This window comes from Phoca vitulina, unplaced genomic scaffold (assembly GCF_004348235.1).
Source record: "Phoca vitulina isolate PV1807 unplaced genomic scaffold, GSC_HSeal_1.0 scaffold13, whole genome shotgun sequence".
Taxonomy (NCBI): domain Eukaryota; kingdom Metazoa; phylum Chordata; class Mammalia; order Carnivora; family Phocidae; genus Phoca; species Phoca vitulina.
This window is the reverse complement of record NW_022589716.1, coordinates 47,798,335-47,814,679: the sequence shown is the minus strand read 5'-3', so window position 1 is coordinate 47,814,679 and position 16,345 is coordinate 47,798,335.

Sequence of the window (16,345 nt, the reverse complement as noted above, 5' to 3'; positions counted from 1 at the left end):
CATCAACATGGATGGGACTGGAGGAGATTATGCTAAGTGAAATAAGTCAAGCAGAGAAAGTCAATTATCATATGGTTTCACTTATTTGTGGAACATAAGGAATAGCATGGAGGACATTAGGAGAAGGAAGGGAAAAATGAAGGGGGGGTGGAATCGGAGGGAGAAATGAACCATGAGAGACTATCAGGGTTTTAGAGGGGAGGGGGGATTGGTTAGCCCGGTGATGGGTATTAAGGAGGTCATGTACTGCATGGAGCACTGGGTGTTATACGAAAATAATGGATCGTGGATCACTACATCAAAAACTAATGATGTATTGTATGGTGACTAACATAACATAATAAAATTAAAAAAAAAAAAAAAAGGAAAGTGACTTTGATACGATGTAACTCGTAAAGCCTAGGATCTCATGTTTTTCCTCAGAAGTCCCAGAGATCTTCCTGTCCAGTCCCAAAGGGAGCTGTGAAACCCCAGAAGGGACAGATGAGCTGTGAGAACTTTTGAGACCAGGGATTAAACCTGTCTCCTCCTTCTACTCCCCAGATGCCAACTAGCCCTCCACCCTGGCAGACCAACATTCAGCCAGGAGCACGAAGGTCCCTTGTTTCCTCCAGCTTTACAGCTCAGAACCTAACTTCCAAAAACTTAACTTTCTCTTTTAACAAACTGCTAGCAGCTGGAGGTAGGTGCTCAAAAAACAGTCCTGGGCTCACACTCATTTTAGAGAACTTTGTAAAACTTGACAAATATATTTTAAAATTTGCTATAGCTTATTTTTCTCATCAAGGAGAAAATAATATTAGGTTTTAATTACATGAGTAGTCATTGAGAAAAATTAGAAAATTTAGGCGAGTAAAAATAAAAATAAAACCACTCATAATCCCACCAAAAAAAAAAAAAAAAGAACAAGAAAAGTCTCAAATATACAGCTGAACCTTACACCTAGAGGAGTTGGAGAAAGAACAGCAAATAAAGCCTAAATCTAGCAGGAGAAGAGAAATAATAAAGATCAGAGCAGAAACCAATGATATAGTAATCAAAAGAACAGTAGAACAGATTAACGAAACTAGGAGCTGGTTCTTTGAAAAAATTAACAAGATTGATAAACCCATAGCCAGACTTATCAAAAGAAAAGAGAAAGGACCCAAAATAAAATCATGAATGAAAGAGGAGAGATCACAACCAACACCAAAGAAATACAAACAATTATAAGAAAATATTATAGTAATTATATGCCAACAAATTAGGCAATCTGGAAGAAATGGAAAAGTGCCTAGAAACTAAATGACCAAAACTGAAACAGGAAGAAATAGAAAACCTGAAGAGATGAATAACCAGAAAAGAAATTGAATCAGTAATCAAAAGTCTCCCAATAAACAAGAGCCCAGGGCCAGATGGCTTCCCAGGGGAATTCTACCAAACATTTATTTTTATTTATTTTATTATTTTTTAAGATTTTATTTATTCATTTGACAGAGAGAGACACAGAAAGAGAAGGAACACAAGCAGGGGGAGTGGGAGAGGGAGAAACAGCCTTCCCATGAAGCAGGGATCCTGATGTGGGACTTGATCCCAGAACCCTGAGATCACCACCAAGCCAAAGGCAGACACTTTATGACTGAGCCACCCAGGATCCCCCCGAAAATTTTTTTTATTTTACTTTATTTATTTATTTATTTATTTATTTATTTATTTATTTATCAGAGAGAGAGAGAGAGAACAGCAGGCAGAGGGAGAAGTAGGATCCCCGCTGAGCAAGGAGCCTGATGGGAGACCAGATCCCAGGACCCTGGGATCATGACCTGAGCCAATGATGGATGCTTAACTGATTGAGCCACCCAGGCATCCCTCTACCAAACATTTAAAGAAGAATTAATACCTCTTCTTCTGAAACTGTTTCAAAAAATAGAAATGGAAGGAAAACTTCCAAACTCACTCTATGAGGCCACCATTGCCTTGATCCCAAAACCAGACAAAGACCCTACCAGAAAGGAGAATTATAAATCAATATCCCTGATGAACATGTATGCAAAAATTCTCATCAAGATACTAGCTAATAGGATCCAACAGTACATTAAAAGGATTATTCACCGGGAACAACTGGGATGTTTTTTTCCTGGGCTACAGGTGTGGTTCAACATCCACAAATCAATGTGATATACCACATTAATAAAAGAAAGGACAAAAATCATATGATCCTCTCAATAGATGCAGAAAAAGCATTTGACAAAGTACAGCATCCCTTCTTGATAAAAAATCTCCATTGTGTAGAGCTAGAGGGAACTTACCTCAATATCATAAAAGCCACATATGAAAAACCCACAGTGAATATCATCTTCAACAGAGAAAATTTGAGAGCTTTTCCTCTAAGATTAGGAGCATGACAGGGATGCCCACTCTCACCACTGTTGTTCAACACAGTACTGGAAGTCCTAGCCTCAGCAATCAGACAACAAAAAGAAATAAAAGGCATCCAGATCAGCAAAGGAGAAGTCAAAATTTCAGTCTTTGCAGATGACATTATACTGTATGTGGAAAACCCAAAAGACTCCACCCCAAAACTGCTAGAACTCACACAGGAATTCAGCAATGTGGCAGGATATAAAATCAATGCACAGAAGTCAGTTGCATTTCTATACACTAACAATGAGACAGAAGAAAGAGAAATCAAAGAATTGATCCCATTTACAATTGTACCAAAAACCATAAGATACCTAGGAATAAACCTAACCAAAGAGGTAAGGGATCTGTACTCTGAAAAGTATAGAACACTTATGAAAGAAATTGAAGAAGACATATAGAAATGGAAAAACGTTCCATGCTCATGGATTGGAAGAACAAATATTGTTAAACTATGCTACCCAAAGCAATCTGTACATTCAGTGCAATCCCTATCAAAATACCATCAACGTTTTTCACAGAGCTGGAACAAACAATCTTAAAATTTGTATGGAACCAGAAAAGACCCCAAATAGCTAAGGGAATGTTGAAAAAGTAAACCAAAGCCAGAGATATCACAATTCCGGACTTTGAGCTGTATTACAAAGCTGTAATCATCAAGACAGTATGGTACTGGAACAAAATCAGACACCTAGATCTATGGATCAGAATAGAAAACCCAGAAATGGACCCTCAACTGGATGGTCAACTAATCTTCAACAAAGCAGTAAAGAATATCCGTGGGGAAAACACAGTCTCTTCAACAAATGGTGTTGAGGATATTGTACAACCACATGCAGAAGAATGAAACTGGACCATTTTCTTACAGCATACACAAAAATAAACTCATAACATATGAAAGACCTAAATGTGAGACAGGAATCCATCAAAATCCTAGAGGAGAACACAGGCAGCAACCTGTCATCTCGGCCACAGCAACTTCTTGCTAGACATGTCTCCAAAGGCAAGGGAAACAAAAGCAAAAATGAACTATTGGGACTTCATCAAAATAAAAAGTTTTGCATAGCAACAGAAACAGTCAACAAAACTAAAGGACAACCTACAGAATGGGAAAAGATATTTGCAAATGTCATCAAATAAAGGGCTAGTATCCAAAATCTATAAAGAACTTATCAAACTCAGGGCACCTGAGTGGCTTTGTCAGTTAAGTGTCTGCCTTTGGCTCAGGTCATGATCCCAGAGTCCTGGGATTGAGCTCCGAGTCGGGATCCCTGCTTAGTGGAGAGCCTGCTTCTCCCTCTACCTGCTGCTCCCCCTGCTTGTGTGCTCTCTCTCTCTCTCTCACTCTTGCTCTATCTCAAATAAATAAATAAATAAATAAATAAATAAATAAAATCTTAAAAAAAGGAACTTAATCAAACTCAACATCCAACAGAGAAAAAATCCATTCAACAAATGGTAGAAGACATTAACAGACATTTCACCAAAGAAGACATACAAATGGTCAGCAGACGTATGATAAAATGCTCAACATCACTTGGCATCAGGGAAATATGAATCAAAACCACAATGAGATACGACCTCAGACCAGTCATGATGGCTAAAATGAACAAGTCAGGAAACAACAGATGTTGGCAAGGATTCAGAGAAAGGGGAACCCTATCACACTGTTGGTGGGAATGCAAACTGGTGCAGCTACTCTGGAAAACAGTAGGAAGGTTCCTCAAAAAGTTAAAAATAGAACTACCCTATGACCCAGCAATTGCACTACTAGGTATTTATCCAAGAGATACAAACAGTGATTCAAAGGAGCACGTGCTCCCCAATGTTTATAGCAGCAATGTTCACAATAGCCAAAATATGGAAAGAGCTGAGATGCCCTTCAACAGATGAATGGATAAAGAAGATGTGATATATATATATATATAATACACACACACACACACACACACACACACATACAATGGAATATTACTCAGCCATCAAAAAGAATGAAATCTTGCCATTTGTAAGGATGTGAATGGAACTAGAGGGTATAATGCTAAGCAAGATAAGTCAGAGATAGACAAATACCATATGATTTCACTCATATGTGGAATTTAAGAAACAAAACATGAACATGGGGAAGGGAAGGAAAAATAAAATAAGACAATATCAGAGAGGGAGACAAAGCATAAGAGAATCTTAAATATAGGATACAAAGCAAGGGTTGCTGGAGGGGAGGTGAGTGGGGGGATAGGGTGATGGGCATTAAGGCAGGCATGTGATGTAATGAGCACTCGGTATTCTATGCAACTGATGAATCACTAACCTTTACCTCTGAAATCAATAATGTATTACATGTTAATTGATTTTAAAATTTTTAAAAAGATAAAATGGACAAGAAATACTGGAAGTAAAACAAAATAAAAATAACCTTGTGATATAAATTATCACTTTAACGGGCCAAAAAATTTTAAAATTCCAGTATTCAGTGGTCATTCAGGAGGTAGACAGTGTTCAACACTAATGAATCTAATATGTAATTTTTGGCAGATTGACAGCCACAGCAACTTCTTTCAAGACATGTCTCCAAAGGCAAGGGAAACAAAAGCAAAAATGAACTTTTGGGTCCTTATCAAGATAAAAAGCTTCTCCACAGCAAAGGAAACAGTCAACAAAACAAAGAGGCAGCCCATGGAATGGGAGAAAATATTTGCAAACAACAGTACAGATAAAGGACTGGTATCCAAGATCTATAAAGAACTTCTCAAACTCAACACCCAAAACACAAATAATCAAGTCAAAAAATGGGCAGAAGACATGAACAGACAATTCTCCAAAGAAGACATACAAATGGCTAATAGACACATGAAAAAATGTTCCACATCACTAGCCATCAGGGAAATACAAATCAAAAACCTCAATGAGATACCACCTTACACCAGTTAGAATGGCTAAAATTAAGAAGGCAGGAAACAACAAATGTTGGTGAGGACATGGAGAAAGGGGAACTGTCTTACACTGTTGGTGGAAATGCAAGCTAGTACAGCCACTTTGGAAAACAGTATGGAGGTTCCTCAAAACGTTAAAAATAGACCTACCCTATGACCCAGCAATTGCACTACAAGGTATTTACCCCAAAGATACAGAAGTAGTGAAATGTAGAATAGGTAGAACACATAATTAGATCAATAAATATGGGTATCATGGAAAATGGTTTTAACTAAATTAAAAAGTATCTGTCACAAGCCAACAGCCAAAGTCAAATTTAATGAGTAAAGGCATCCTTGTTTGAATCAGGCAACATAAGCATGCTTGATGAGCTAAGGGTGCAGAAACCCTTCACCAAGATCCTTGGGATCAGCTCAATCCCACAATCAGAGTTTGTCATACTTTTCAAGGCAATATTGACTATAAACTATAAATTGCATACAAGCCCAGTGGGGGTTGGGGCAGCTCTCCATTATCAAGCACATTAGTGTCTCAGCAGCCCAAGTTGTGCATAAGGGTAGCCTACATTAAGAGTGTAAGAGTATAAGTAGCTTACATTAGTTCAGGTCAGGTTTTGTTTCCCAATGAGTTTGCCACAAACCTATGAAAGGACTTGTAGATTTCAGAACTTTTGGCACTTAGAAACTGCAGATATGGTACTGAAGACCTGTGCTGTCAATCAACATCATCCAACAAATTCTAGACAATAAAACAAGACAAAGAAATGAGGGAAAAACATTGAAAAGGGAAGAGATAAAATTGTCATTTGTATTAAGAGTCCATTTCAAAACAATAAGAGAGTGCAGTAAGACAGCTGGATTTTTGAGTTGTATTTTTTAAATTGAGTATTTGCCCATATATAAAACATATGTGTGTGAACATGGGTGTATGTGTGTAAGAATGCATAACATCCTTTCCTTTCTCCCAGATAGACACCAAGGACAGTAACAGTCCTTGGCTAATAATTTAATCCAGCCTTTTCTGGACTGTTCATTTCTAAGGCTCTCATCATGTTGCTAAGGGAGCAGGCTTTTAAGGAAGGGGGTCTGAGGCTGCTTTCTTACCCTGCTAAGCCTGAAAGGGAAGTGGAAAGGAACAAAAGACTAAATACCCCTCTGGATAATAGTGTGATTTACTGATTCTTTGGAAGAGGGAGTGTTCTTTGCTAATTGAGAGACAGGAGACATTTCTTCCTCACTGTGGCAAGAACTAATTAATGTTTGTCCTTAAGAAGTACATGTTTGTGCTTAATTCAAGACACACTGCTGTACCATGCACAGATAAATTTCTAAATAGATTAAATTTTAAATAGGAAACATCACTAAAATCATTTCAATAAGATATAGAATAATAATTCTAAAAACTTGGAGTAGAAAGTCTTTTATTTCTCAGAAGTCAGAAAGGCAAAACATGACTGATTTAACCATGTGAAAATATGAAATCTTTTATGCTAAAAAGCACCACAAATATTAAAAGAGGAAGAAGTCACTGGTGAAATGACCATCAGAGAGTGTTATGGGTTGGGTGATGTGCTCCACCCCCCAAAAAAGGTATTTCGAAGTCCTAACCTCAGAATATGACCTTATTTTGAAATAGGGTCTTTAAAGAGGTAATCAACTTAATGTGTGATTGTAATGTCTTTGTCTGGTTTTGGTATTAGGATGATGCTGACCTTAAAGAATTTGTGTAAAATTGGACATTTTGAATATTATAGTGTGGCAATTCTGGAAATCAGATTCTCCCCTACTCCAGTGTTGCTGCTTCTTACAGTTGTAGTTTGTATGCTTACTGACTTTTCTGAACTAATTTTATGAAGTCTGTATTCTTTGTCTAGTGTGGCCATGGAGGTCATGCTTGGTGGTCAGCTAGTGCTGCAATAAAGATCTCCTTAAATGCCTGAGTCAAAAATCTCTCTGTCTTTGCAGATGCGCTCTGTTTCTGTGCTGGGCCATGCCTTCAAAATTCAGTATACAGTTTAACAACTCTGTCTTAGCCTTCCCTTCCAGCTTGCACAGTCTGAAGGTCAGCCAGAGGTCAGAGCTTAAGGCCTTCTCAGGTCTCATTTAAGTGTGCACCAAACCCTGGGCCTTCTGGGCTCCCAGGAATATGTGACAGCTTTTCAAAACCTTTGTTCCCCATCATGTCTCATACCCCAGGCTTTCCTCCCTAGCTTATTGGTTAGCTATTGTTTGCCCCAGTTGTTGTCCTTGCCCAGACAGCAGTGAATTTGACATTTGCCTTTAAATGCTTTTGACAGAATAATAAAAGCTATGGTAGGGCTCTGAGTTAGGAAAATAAAGACAAGCCCTTGATCTACCCTTCAGGAAGTCATCAGACAGGGAAAACAAATGATGATTGTTTCAGAATAAGGTCTGTTCCCCATCCAGTACTAGGTACCTGTACTATGAATGCAGTCTGCTCTCTCACACCATCCAGCGCAGAATGGGACCAGCATAAGACAAACGCCACAAAGGTTTTTTACTGAAATTGAGCTGGTTTTTCTCAATTAAGCATTCCCCTGGCTGTAAGCTTTTTATTTTTCATTTTTCATTTTTTTTAATTTTATTTGATTATGTCATGTTAATCACCATACATTACATCATTAGTTTTTGATGTAGTGTTCCATGATTCATTGTTTGCATATAACACCCAGTGCTCCATTCAATACATGCCCTCTTTAATACCCATCACCAGGCTAACCCATCTCCCCACCCCCCCTCCCCTCTAGAATGCTCAGTTTGTTTCTCAAAGTCCATAGTCTCTCATGGTTTGTCTCCCCCTCTGATTCCCCCCCTTCGTTTTCCCTTCTTACTATCTTCTTCTTCTTCTTCTTCTTTTTTTTTACATATAATGTATTATTTGTTTCAGAGGTATAGGTCTGTTTTTCAACAGTCTTACACAATTCATAGTGCTCACCATAGCAATACCCTCCCCAATGTCTATCACCCAGCCACCCCTTTCTTCCCACCCCCCACCATTCCAGCAATCCTCAGTTTGTTTCCTGAGATTAAGAATTCCTCATATCAGTGACATCATGATACATGTCTTTCTCTGATTGACTTATTTCCCTTAGCATAATACCCTCTAGTTCCAACCATGTCATTGCAAATGGCAAGATCTCATTCCTTTTGATGGCTGCATAATATCCCATTGTATATATATACCACATCTTCTTTATCCATTCATCTGTTGATGGACATCATGGCTCTTTCCATTGTGTGGCTATTGTGGACATTGCTGCTATAAACATTGGGTGCACGTACCCCTTCAGATCACTACATTTGTATCCTTGGGATAAATACCCAGTAGCACAATTGCTGGGTCGTACAATAGCTCTAGTTTCAACTTTTTGAGGAACCTCCATACTGTTTTCCAGAGTGGCTGCACCAGCTTCCATTCCCACCAACAGTGTAGGAAGGTTCCCCTTTTTCCTCATCCTCGCCAACATCTGTCGTTTCTTGACTTGTTAATTTTAGCCATCCTGACTGGTGTGAGGTGATATGTCATTGAGGTTTTGATTTGGATTTCCCTGATGCCGAGCGATGTTGAGCACTTTTTCATGTGTCTGTTGGCCATTTGGATGTCTTCTTTGGAGAAGTGTCTTTTCATGTCCTCTGCCCAATTGTTGATTGGATTATTTGTTCTTTGGGTGTTGAGTTTGATAAGTTCTTTATAGATTTTGGATACTAGCCCTTTATCTGATATGTCATTTGCAAATATCTTCTCCCATTCTGTCGGTTGTCTTTTGGTTTTGCTGACTGTTTCCTTTGCTGGGCAAAAGCTTTTTATCTTGATGAAGTCCCAATAGTTCATTTTTGCCCTTGCTTGGCCTTTGGCGATGTTTCTAGGAAGAAGTTGCTGCAGCTGAGGTCAAAGAGGTTACTGCCTGTGTTCTCCTCTAGGATTTTGATGGACTCCTGTCTCACATTGAGGTCTTTCATCCATTTGGAGTCTATTTTTGTGTGTGGTGTAAGGAAATGGTCCAGTTTCATTCTTCTGCATGTGGCTGTCCAATTTTCCCAACACCATTTGTTGAAGAGATGGTCTTTTTCCATTGGACATTCTTTCCTGCTTTGTCGAAGATTAGTTGACCATAGAGTTGAGGGTCCATTTCTGGGCTCTCTCTTCTGTTCCACTGATCTATGTGTCTGTTTTTGTGCCAGTACCATACTGTCTTGATGATGACAGCTTTGTGATAGAGCTGGAAGTCCAGAATTGTGATGCCACCAGCTTTGCTTTTCTTTTTCAACATTCCTCTGGCTATTCGGGGTCTTTTTGGGTTCCATACAAATTTTAGGATTATTTGTTCCATTTCTTTGAAAAAAGTGGATGGTATTTTGATAGGGATTACATTGAATGTGAAGATTGCTCTAGGTAGCATTGATATCTTCACAATATTTGCTCTTCCAATCCATGAACATGGAACGTTTTTCCATTTCTTTGTGTCTTCCTCAATTTCTTTCATGAGGGGGCGCCTGGATGGCTCAGTCGTTAAGCATCTGCCTTCGGCTCAGGTCATGATCTCAGGGTCCTGGGATCGAGCCCCGCATCGGGCTCCCTGCTCTGCGGGAGGCCTGCTTCTCCCTCTCCCTCCTGCTTGTGTTCCCTCTCTCGCTGTCTCTCTCTCTCTCTCTCTCAAATAAATAAATAAAATCTTTAAAAAAAAAATTTCTTTCATGAGTATTTTGTAGTTTTCTGAGTACAGATTCTTTGCCTCTTCGGTTAGATTTATTCCTAGGTATCTTATGGTTTTGGGTGCAATTGTAAATGGGATCGACTCCTTAATTTCTCTTTCTTCTGTCTTGTTGTTGGTGTATAGGAATGCCACTGACTTCTGTGCATTGATTTTATATCCTGCCCCTTTACTGAATTCCTGTATGAGTTCTAGCAGTTTTGGTGTGGAGTCTTTTAGGTTTTCCACATAAAGTATCATATCATCTGCGAAGAGTGAGAGTTTGACTTCTTTGCCAATTTGGATGACTTTATTTCTTTTTGTTGTCTGATGGCTGTGGCTAGGACTTCTAACACTATGTTGAATAGCAGTGGTGATAATGGACATCCCTGTTACGTTCCTGACCTTACGGGGAAGGCTCTCAGTTTTTCCCCATTGAGAATGATATTCGCTGTGGGTTTTTCATAGATGGCTTTTATGATATTGAGGTATGTACCCTCTATCCCTACACTCTGAAGAGTTTTAATCAAGAAAGGATGCTATACTTTGTCAAATGCTTTTTCTGCATCTATTGAGAGGATCATATGGTTCTTGTTCTTTCTTTTATTAATGTATTGTAACACATTGATTGATTTGTGGATGTTGAAACAACCTTGCAGCCCAGGGATAAATCCGACTTGGTCGTGGTGAATAATCCTTTTAATGTACTGTTGGATCCTATTGGCTAGTATTTTGGTGAAAATTTTTGCATCCATGTTCATCAAAGATATTGGCCTGTAATTCTCCTTTTTGATGGGGTCTTTGTCTGGTTTTGGGATCAAGGTAATGCTGGCCTCATAAAACGAGTTTGGAAGTTTTTCTTCCATTTCTATTTTTTGGAACAGGTTCAGAAGAATAGGTATTAATTCTTCTTTAAATGGTTGGTAGAATTCCCCTGGGAAGCCATCTGGCCCTGGGCTTTTGTTTGTTGGGAGATTTTTGATGACTGCTTCAATTTCCTTAGTGGTTGTAGGTCTGTTCAGCTTTTCTATTTCTTCCTGGTTCAGTTTTGGTAGTTGATACATCTCTAGGAATGCATCCATTTCTTCCAGGTTATTGAATTTGCTGGCATAGAGTTGCTCATAATATGTTCTTATAATTGTTTGTATGTCTTTGGTGTTGGTTGTGATCTCTCCTCTTTCATTCATGATTTTATTTATTTGGGTCATTTCGCTTTTCTTTTCGATAAGTCTGGCCAGGGGTTTATCAATCTTGTTAATTCTTTCAAAGAACCAGCTCCTAGTTTCGTTGATCTGTTCTACTGTTCTTTTGGTTTCTATTTCATTGATTTCTGCTCTGATCTTTACTATTTCTCTTCTCCTGCTGGGTTTAGGCTTTATTTGCCGTTCTTTCTCCAGCTCCTTTAGGTGTAGGGTTAGGTTGTGTACTTGAGACCTTTCTTGTTTCTTGAGAAAGGCTTGTATTGCGATATACTTTCTTCTTAGGACTGCCTTTGCTTCATCCCAAAGATTTTGAACAGTTGTGTTTTCATTTTCATTGGTTTCCATGAGTTTTTTCTTAATTCTTCATTAATTTCCTGGTTGACCTATTCATTCTATAGTAGGACGCTCTTTAGCCTCCATGTATTTGAGTTCTTTCCAACTTTCCTCTGTGATTGAGTTCTAGTTTCAAAGCATTGTGGTCTGAAAATAGGCAGGGAATGATCCCAATCTTTGGTACTGGTTGAGACCTGATTTATGACCTAGGATGTGATCCATTCTGGAGAATGTTTCATAGGCACTAGAGAAGAATGTATATTCTGTTGCTTTGGGATGGAATGTTCTGAATACATCTGTGAAGTCCATTTGTTCCAGTGTGTCATTTAAAGTCTTTATTCCCTTGTTGATCTTTTGCTTAGGTGATCTGTCCATTTTAGTGAGGAGGGTGTTAAAGTCCCTACTATTACTGTACTGTTGTGGATGTGTCTTTGCTTTTGTTATTAATTGGCTTATATAAGTGGCTGCTCCCATGTTACGGGCATAGATATTTACAATTGTTAGATCTTCTTGTTGGATAGACCCTTTAAGTAGGATATAGTGTCCTTCCTCATCTCTTATTATAGTCTTTGGTTTAAAATGTAATTTGTCTGATATAAGGATTGCCACCCTAGCTTCCTTTTGGTGTCCATTAGCATGGTAAATGGTTTTCCACCCCCTCACTTTCAATCTGGAGGTGACTTTGGGTCTTAAATGAGTCTCTTGCAGAGAGCATATCAATGGGTCTTGTTTTTTTATCTAATGATACCCTGTGTCTTTTGATTGGGGCATTTAGCCCAATTACATTCAGGTTAACTATTGAAAGATATGAACTTAGTGTCATTGTATTGCCTGTAAGGTGACTGTTACTGTATATTGTTTCTGTTCCTTTCTGGTCTATGTTACTTTTAGGCTCTCTTTTTGCTTAGTGGACCCCTTTCAATATTTCTTAGAGGGCTGGTTTCATGTTTGCAAATTCTTTTTAGTTTTTGTTTGTCCTGGAAGCTTTTTATCTCTCCTTCTATTTTCAATGACAGCCTGGCTGGATATAGTATTCTTGGCTGCATATTTTTCCCATTGAGTGCTCTGAATATATCCTGCCAGTCCTTTCTGGCCTGCCAGGTCTCTGTGGATAGGTCTGTTGCCAATCTAATGTTTCTACCATTGTAGGTTACATACCTCTTGTCCCGAGCTGCTTTTAGGATTTTCTCTTTGTCTCTGAGACTTGTAAGTTTTACTATTAGATGTTGGGGTGTTGACCTATTTTTATTGATTTTGAGGGGTGTTCTCTGTGCCTCCTGGATTTTGATGCCTGTTTCCTTCCCCAAATTAGGGAAGTTCTTTGCTATAATTTGCTCCAATATACCTTCTGCCCCTCTCTCTCTTTCTTCTTCTTCTGGGATCCCAATTATTCTAATATTGTTTCATCTTAGGGTATCACTTTCTCTCGAATTCTGCCCTCGTGATCCAATAGTTGTTTATCTCTTTTTCTCAGCCTCTTTATTCTCCATCATTTGGTCTTCTATATCACTAATTCTGTCTTCTGCCTCATTTATCCTAGGAGTTAGAGCCTCCATTTTTTATTGCACTTCATTAATAGCCTTTTTGATTTTGACTTGGTTAGATTTTAGTTCTTGTATTTCTCCAGAATGGATTTCTCTATTATCTTCCATGCTTTTTTCAAGCCCAGCTAGTATCTTTATAATTGTCATTCTGAACTCTAGTTCCAACATCTTACTAATGTCCATATTGATTAGGTCCCTGGCATTTGGTACTGCCTCTTGTTTTTTGTTTTTGTTTTTGTTTTGAGGTGAGTTTTTCCATCTTGTCATTTTGTCCAGACAAGAATAGATGAATGAGAGAACAAAATGCTAGCAGGGTGGAAACGACCCCAGAAAAATATACACTAAACAAATAAGAAGAGACCTGAAAGCGGGGGGAAAGAAAGGGAAAGAAAGAAAAAAGAAAAAAAAAAGAAGAAGAAAAAAGAAAGAATATGATCAAATATGATCAGGCTGGTGCATAGACCAGCACCACACACTAGATTTTGGGCGTATTTTGGTCTGTTAGAAGAAACTGCCTCCCAAAATTTTAAAGAAAGAAAAACTTATATATGTACAAAAGTAAGGGTAAATACAATGAAGGGATGGAAAATGACTGTAAAGATGAAAATCATAAAAGGTTTTATAAAAGGAATTGATAAGATAAGAAGTTGGTTGAAAAAAGAAAGAAGAGAAATTAAAAAAAAAAAAGGGAGAGAATGTGATCAGGCAGGAGACTAGAACAAAGCCATACACTGGAGATTTAGGGTATATTTTGTTAGAAGAAACTGTATCCCAAAATTTTAAAGAGTGAACAACTTGTATATATATACCAAAAATAAGGTTAAGTACAATGAAGGGAGAGAATATGACTCTAAAAATGAAAAATCAAAAAGATTTTTTAAAAAGGGATTGATAAGATGTTGATTGAAAAAGGGAAAAAGAAAAATTAAAAAAATAGACAAAGAAAAAAAGAAAATTTAAAAAATTAACTTTGAAAGACTAAATCATGGGGGGGAAAGCCATGAATTCTATGTGCACTATACCCCTAGCGCTGGTGTTCTGCTGTTCTCATTGATCGGTAAACTTGGTCTTGGCTGGCTGTCCTTGCAGATCTTCTGGGGGAGGGAACTGTTGCTGTGGTTCCCAAATGTCTTTGCTGGAGGTGGAATTGCCCAGCCCTTGCCGTCCGGGCTAATTAATCTGCTCAGGTTTGCTCTCGGGAGCTTTTGTTCCCTGCAAGCCTTCCGTACAGCTTTGGAAGACGAGAGTGAAAATGGCGACCTCCCAATCTCCACCCCGGAGGAGCCGAGAACTCGGGGTCCCACTCCTCAGTGAGCCCCCATAGAAAAGTAGTCAGTCACTCCCATCTCCCTGGTCTCCGGCCACACTCCATGCTCACCTGGTCTGTGACTGAGCATTTCTATCTCTGGCACAGGACCCCGTGTGGAGTCTCCAAACCCAGCTCCCATGCCACCCCTCCCAGGGGAAGAAGGGGAGTCTCCCTGGATCTGCCACTTGTTGGATCCCTGCTGGAGGAGCAGTGGCCTGACTGTGCCGTGGATCATGGTTTATGGCAACCCTGAGCTGAAATCCTGCTCCTTGGCTCCATCTCTGCAGCCAGCTTCCCCGCTCCGATACCTGGGAGCTCTGCCGCACTCAGGCACCCCCGGTCTTTCTGTGACTCCAAGGGTCCTGAGACCACACTGTCCCAGCGAGGGTTCCACCCCCCACTTCCCCACTGGAGCGATGTCCCTCAGTGGAGCTGACTTCTAAAAGTTTTGTGCTCCCCGGCTCTACCACTTGCCAGAAGCAGCTGACGGAGGCCCCCTCCCCCGCTGTCTATCCTCCCGAATATCACCTCGGATTCACTTCTCCGCACGTCCTACCTTCCAGAAAGTGGTTGCTTTTCTGTTCAGAGAGTTGCTGCTATTCTTTTCTTCAATCTCCTGTTGAATTTGTAGGTGTTCAGAATGGTTTGATCCCTATCCAGCTGAATTCCTGGGACCAGACAAAATTTAGGTCTCTTACTCCTCTTCCATATTGCTCCTCCTCTTGCTGTAAGCTTTTAATTAGTTTCCAGCATTCCTAAATCATTGATTCTGACAGTTTTTACCAGTTAATTTATTGCATTTGTGGAGGAACAGATTTTTCTGTTCCCTAAATGCCATTTTCACTTTCCACCCCTTTATTCTTAACCCACATATGTCTTTACATTTAAGTGGATTTCCTGTAGTCAGCATATAGTTCGATCTTGTTTTTTTAATCCTCTCATGATCTCTGCCTTTTGTGTATTTAAACCACTTGAATTTAATGTTATTATTGATATAGTTGGATTAATACCACCATGTTTGTAACTGTTTTCTATTCATTGTATTTGTTCTGCTTCTCATTTTTCACTTTTTCTCTGCTTTCTGTGGTTTTAATTTAGCTTTTTATACGTTTCTATTTTTCTTCCTCTCTCAGCATATCAATTATACTTCTTAAAAAAAATATTAGTGGTTGCTCTAAAATGTGCAAAATACTTGAAGAACTAATTTAAGTCTGCTTTCAAATACAGTATATTGCTTCATGGATAGTACGTTTACCTTATAACAGAGCATTCCCAGTGCCTTCTTATAAAATGACTGTCATTTCTTTCCTTACCTATATGCGTCCATTACCCAAGAGATGGTTACTAGTATTATTTTGAACAAGCATTTACCTTTTTAGATCAATGAAGAACATGAAAAATAACAAGCTTTCTTTTACCTTCATTCAATGCTTCCAATGCTGTTGCTCTTTTAGGCAGATCAGTTTCTGACCTGTATCATTTTCCTTCTGCTGAGGAATTTCTTTTAACATTTCTTGTAGGTCAGGTGTGCTAGCAATAAGTTTCCTCCATTTTTATTTGTCTGAGAAGTCTGTATTTCTCTCTATGTTTGAAAAATAATTTCATTTGGGGCACCTGGGTGACTCAGTCAGTTAAGCTTCTGACTCTTGATTTCAGCTCAGGTCATGATCTCAGGGTCATGACATTGAGCCCCACCTAGGGCTTCACACTGAGCATGAAACCTGCTTAAGACTCTCTCTCCCTCTGCCCCTTTCCCTCCAGCCCACTCGTGCTCTCTCTCTCTCTCTCTCTAAAAAAGAAAGAAAGGAAAGAAGAAAGAAAGAAGAAAGAAAGAAAGAAAGAAAGAAAGAAAGAAAGAAAGAAAGAAGAAAGAAAGAAAGAAAGAAAGAAAGAAAGAAAGAAAGAAAGAAAG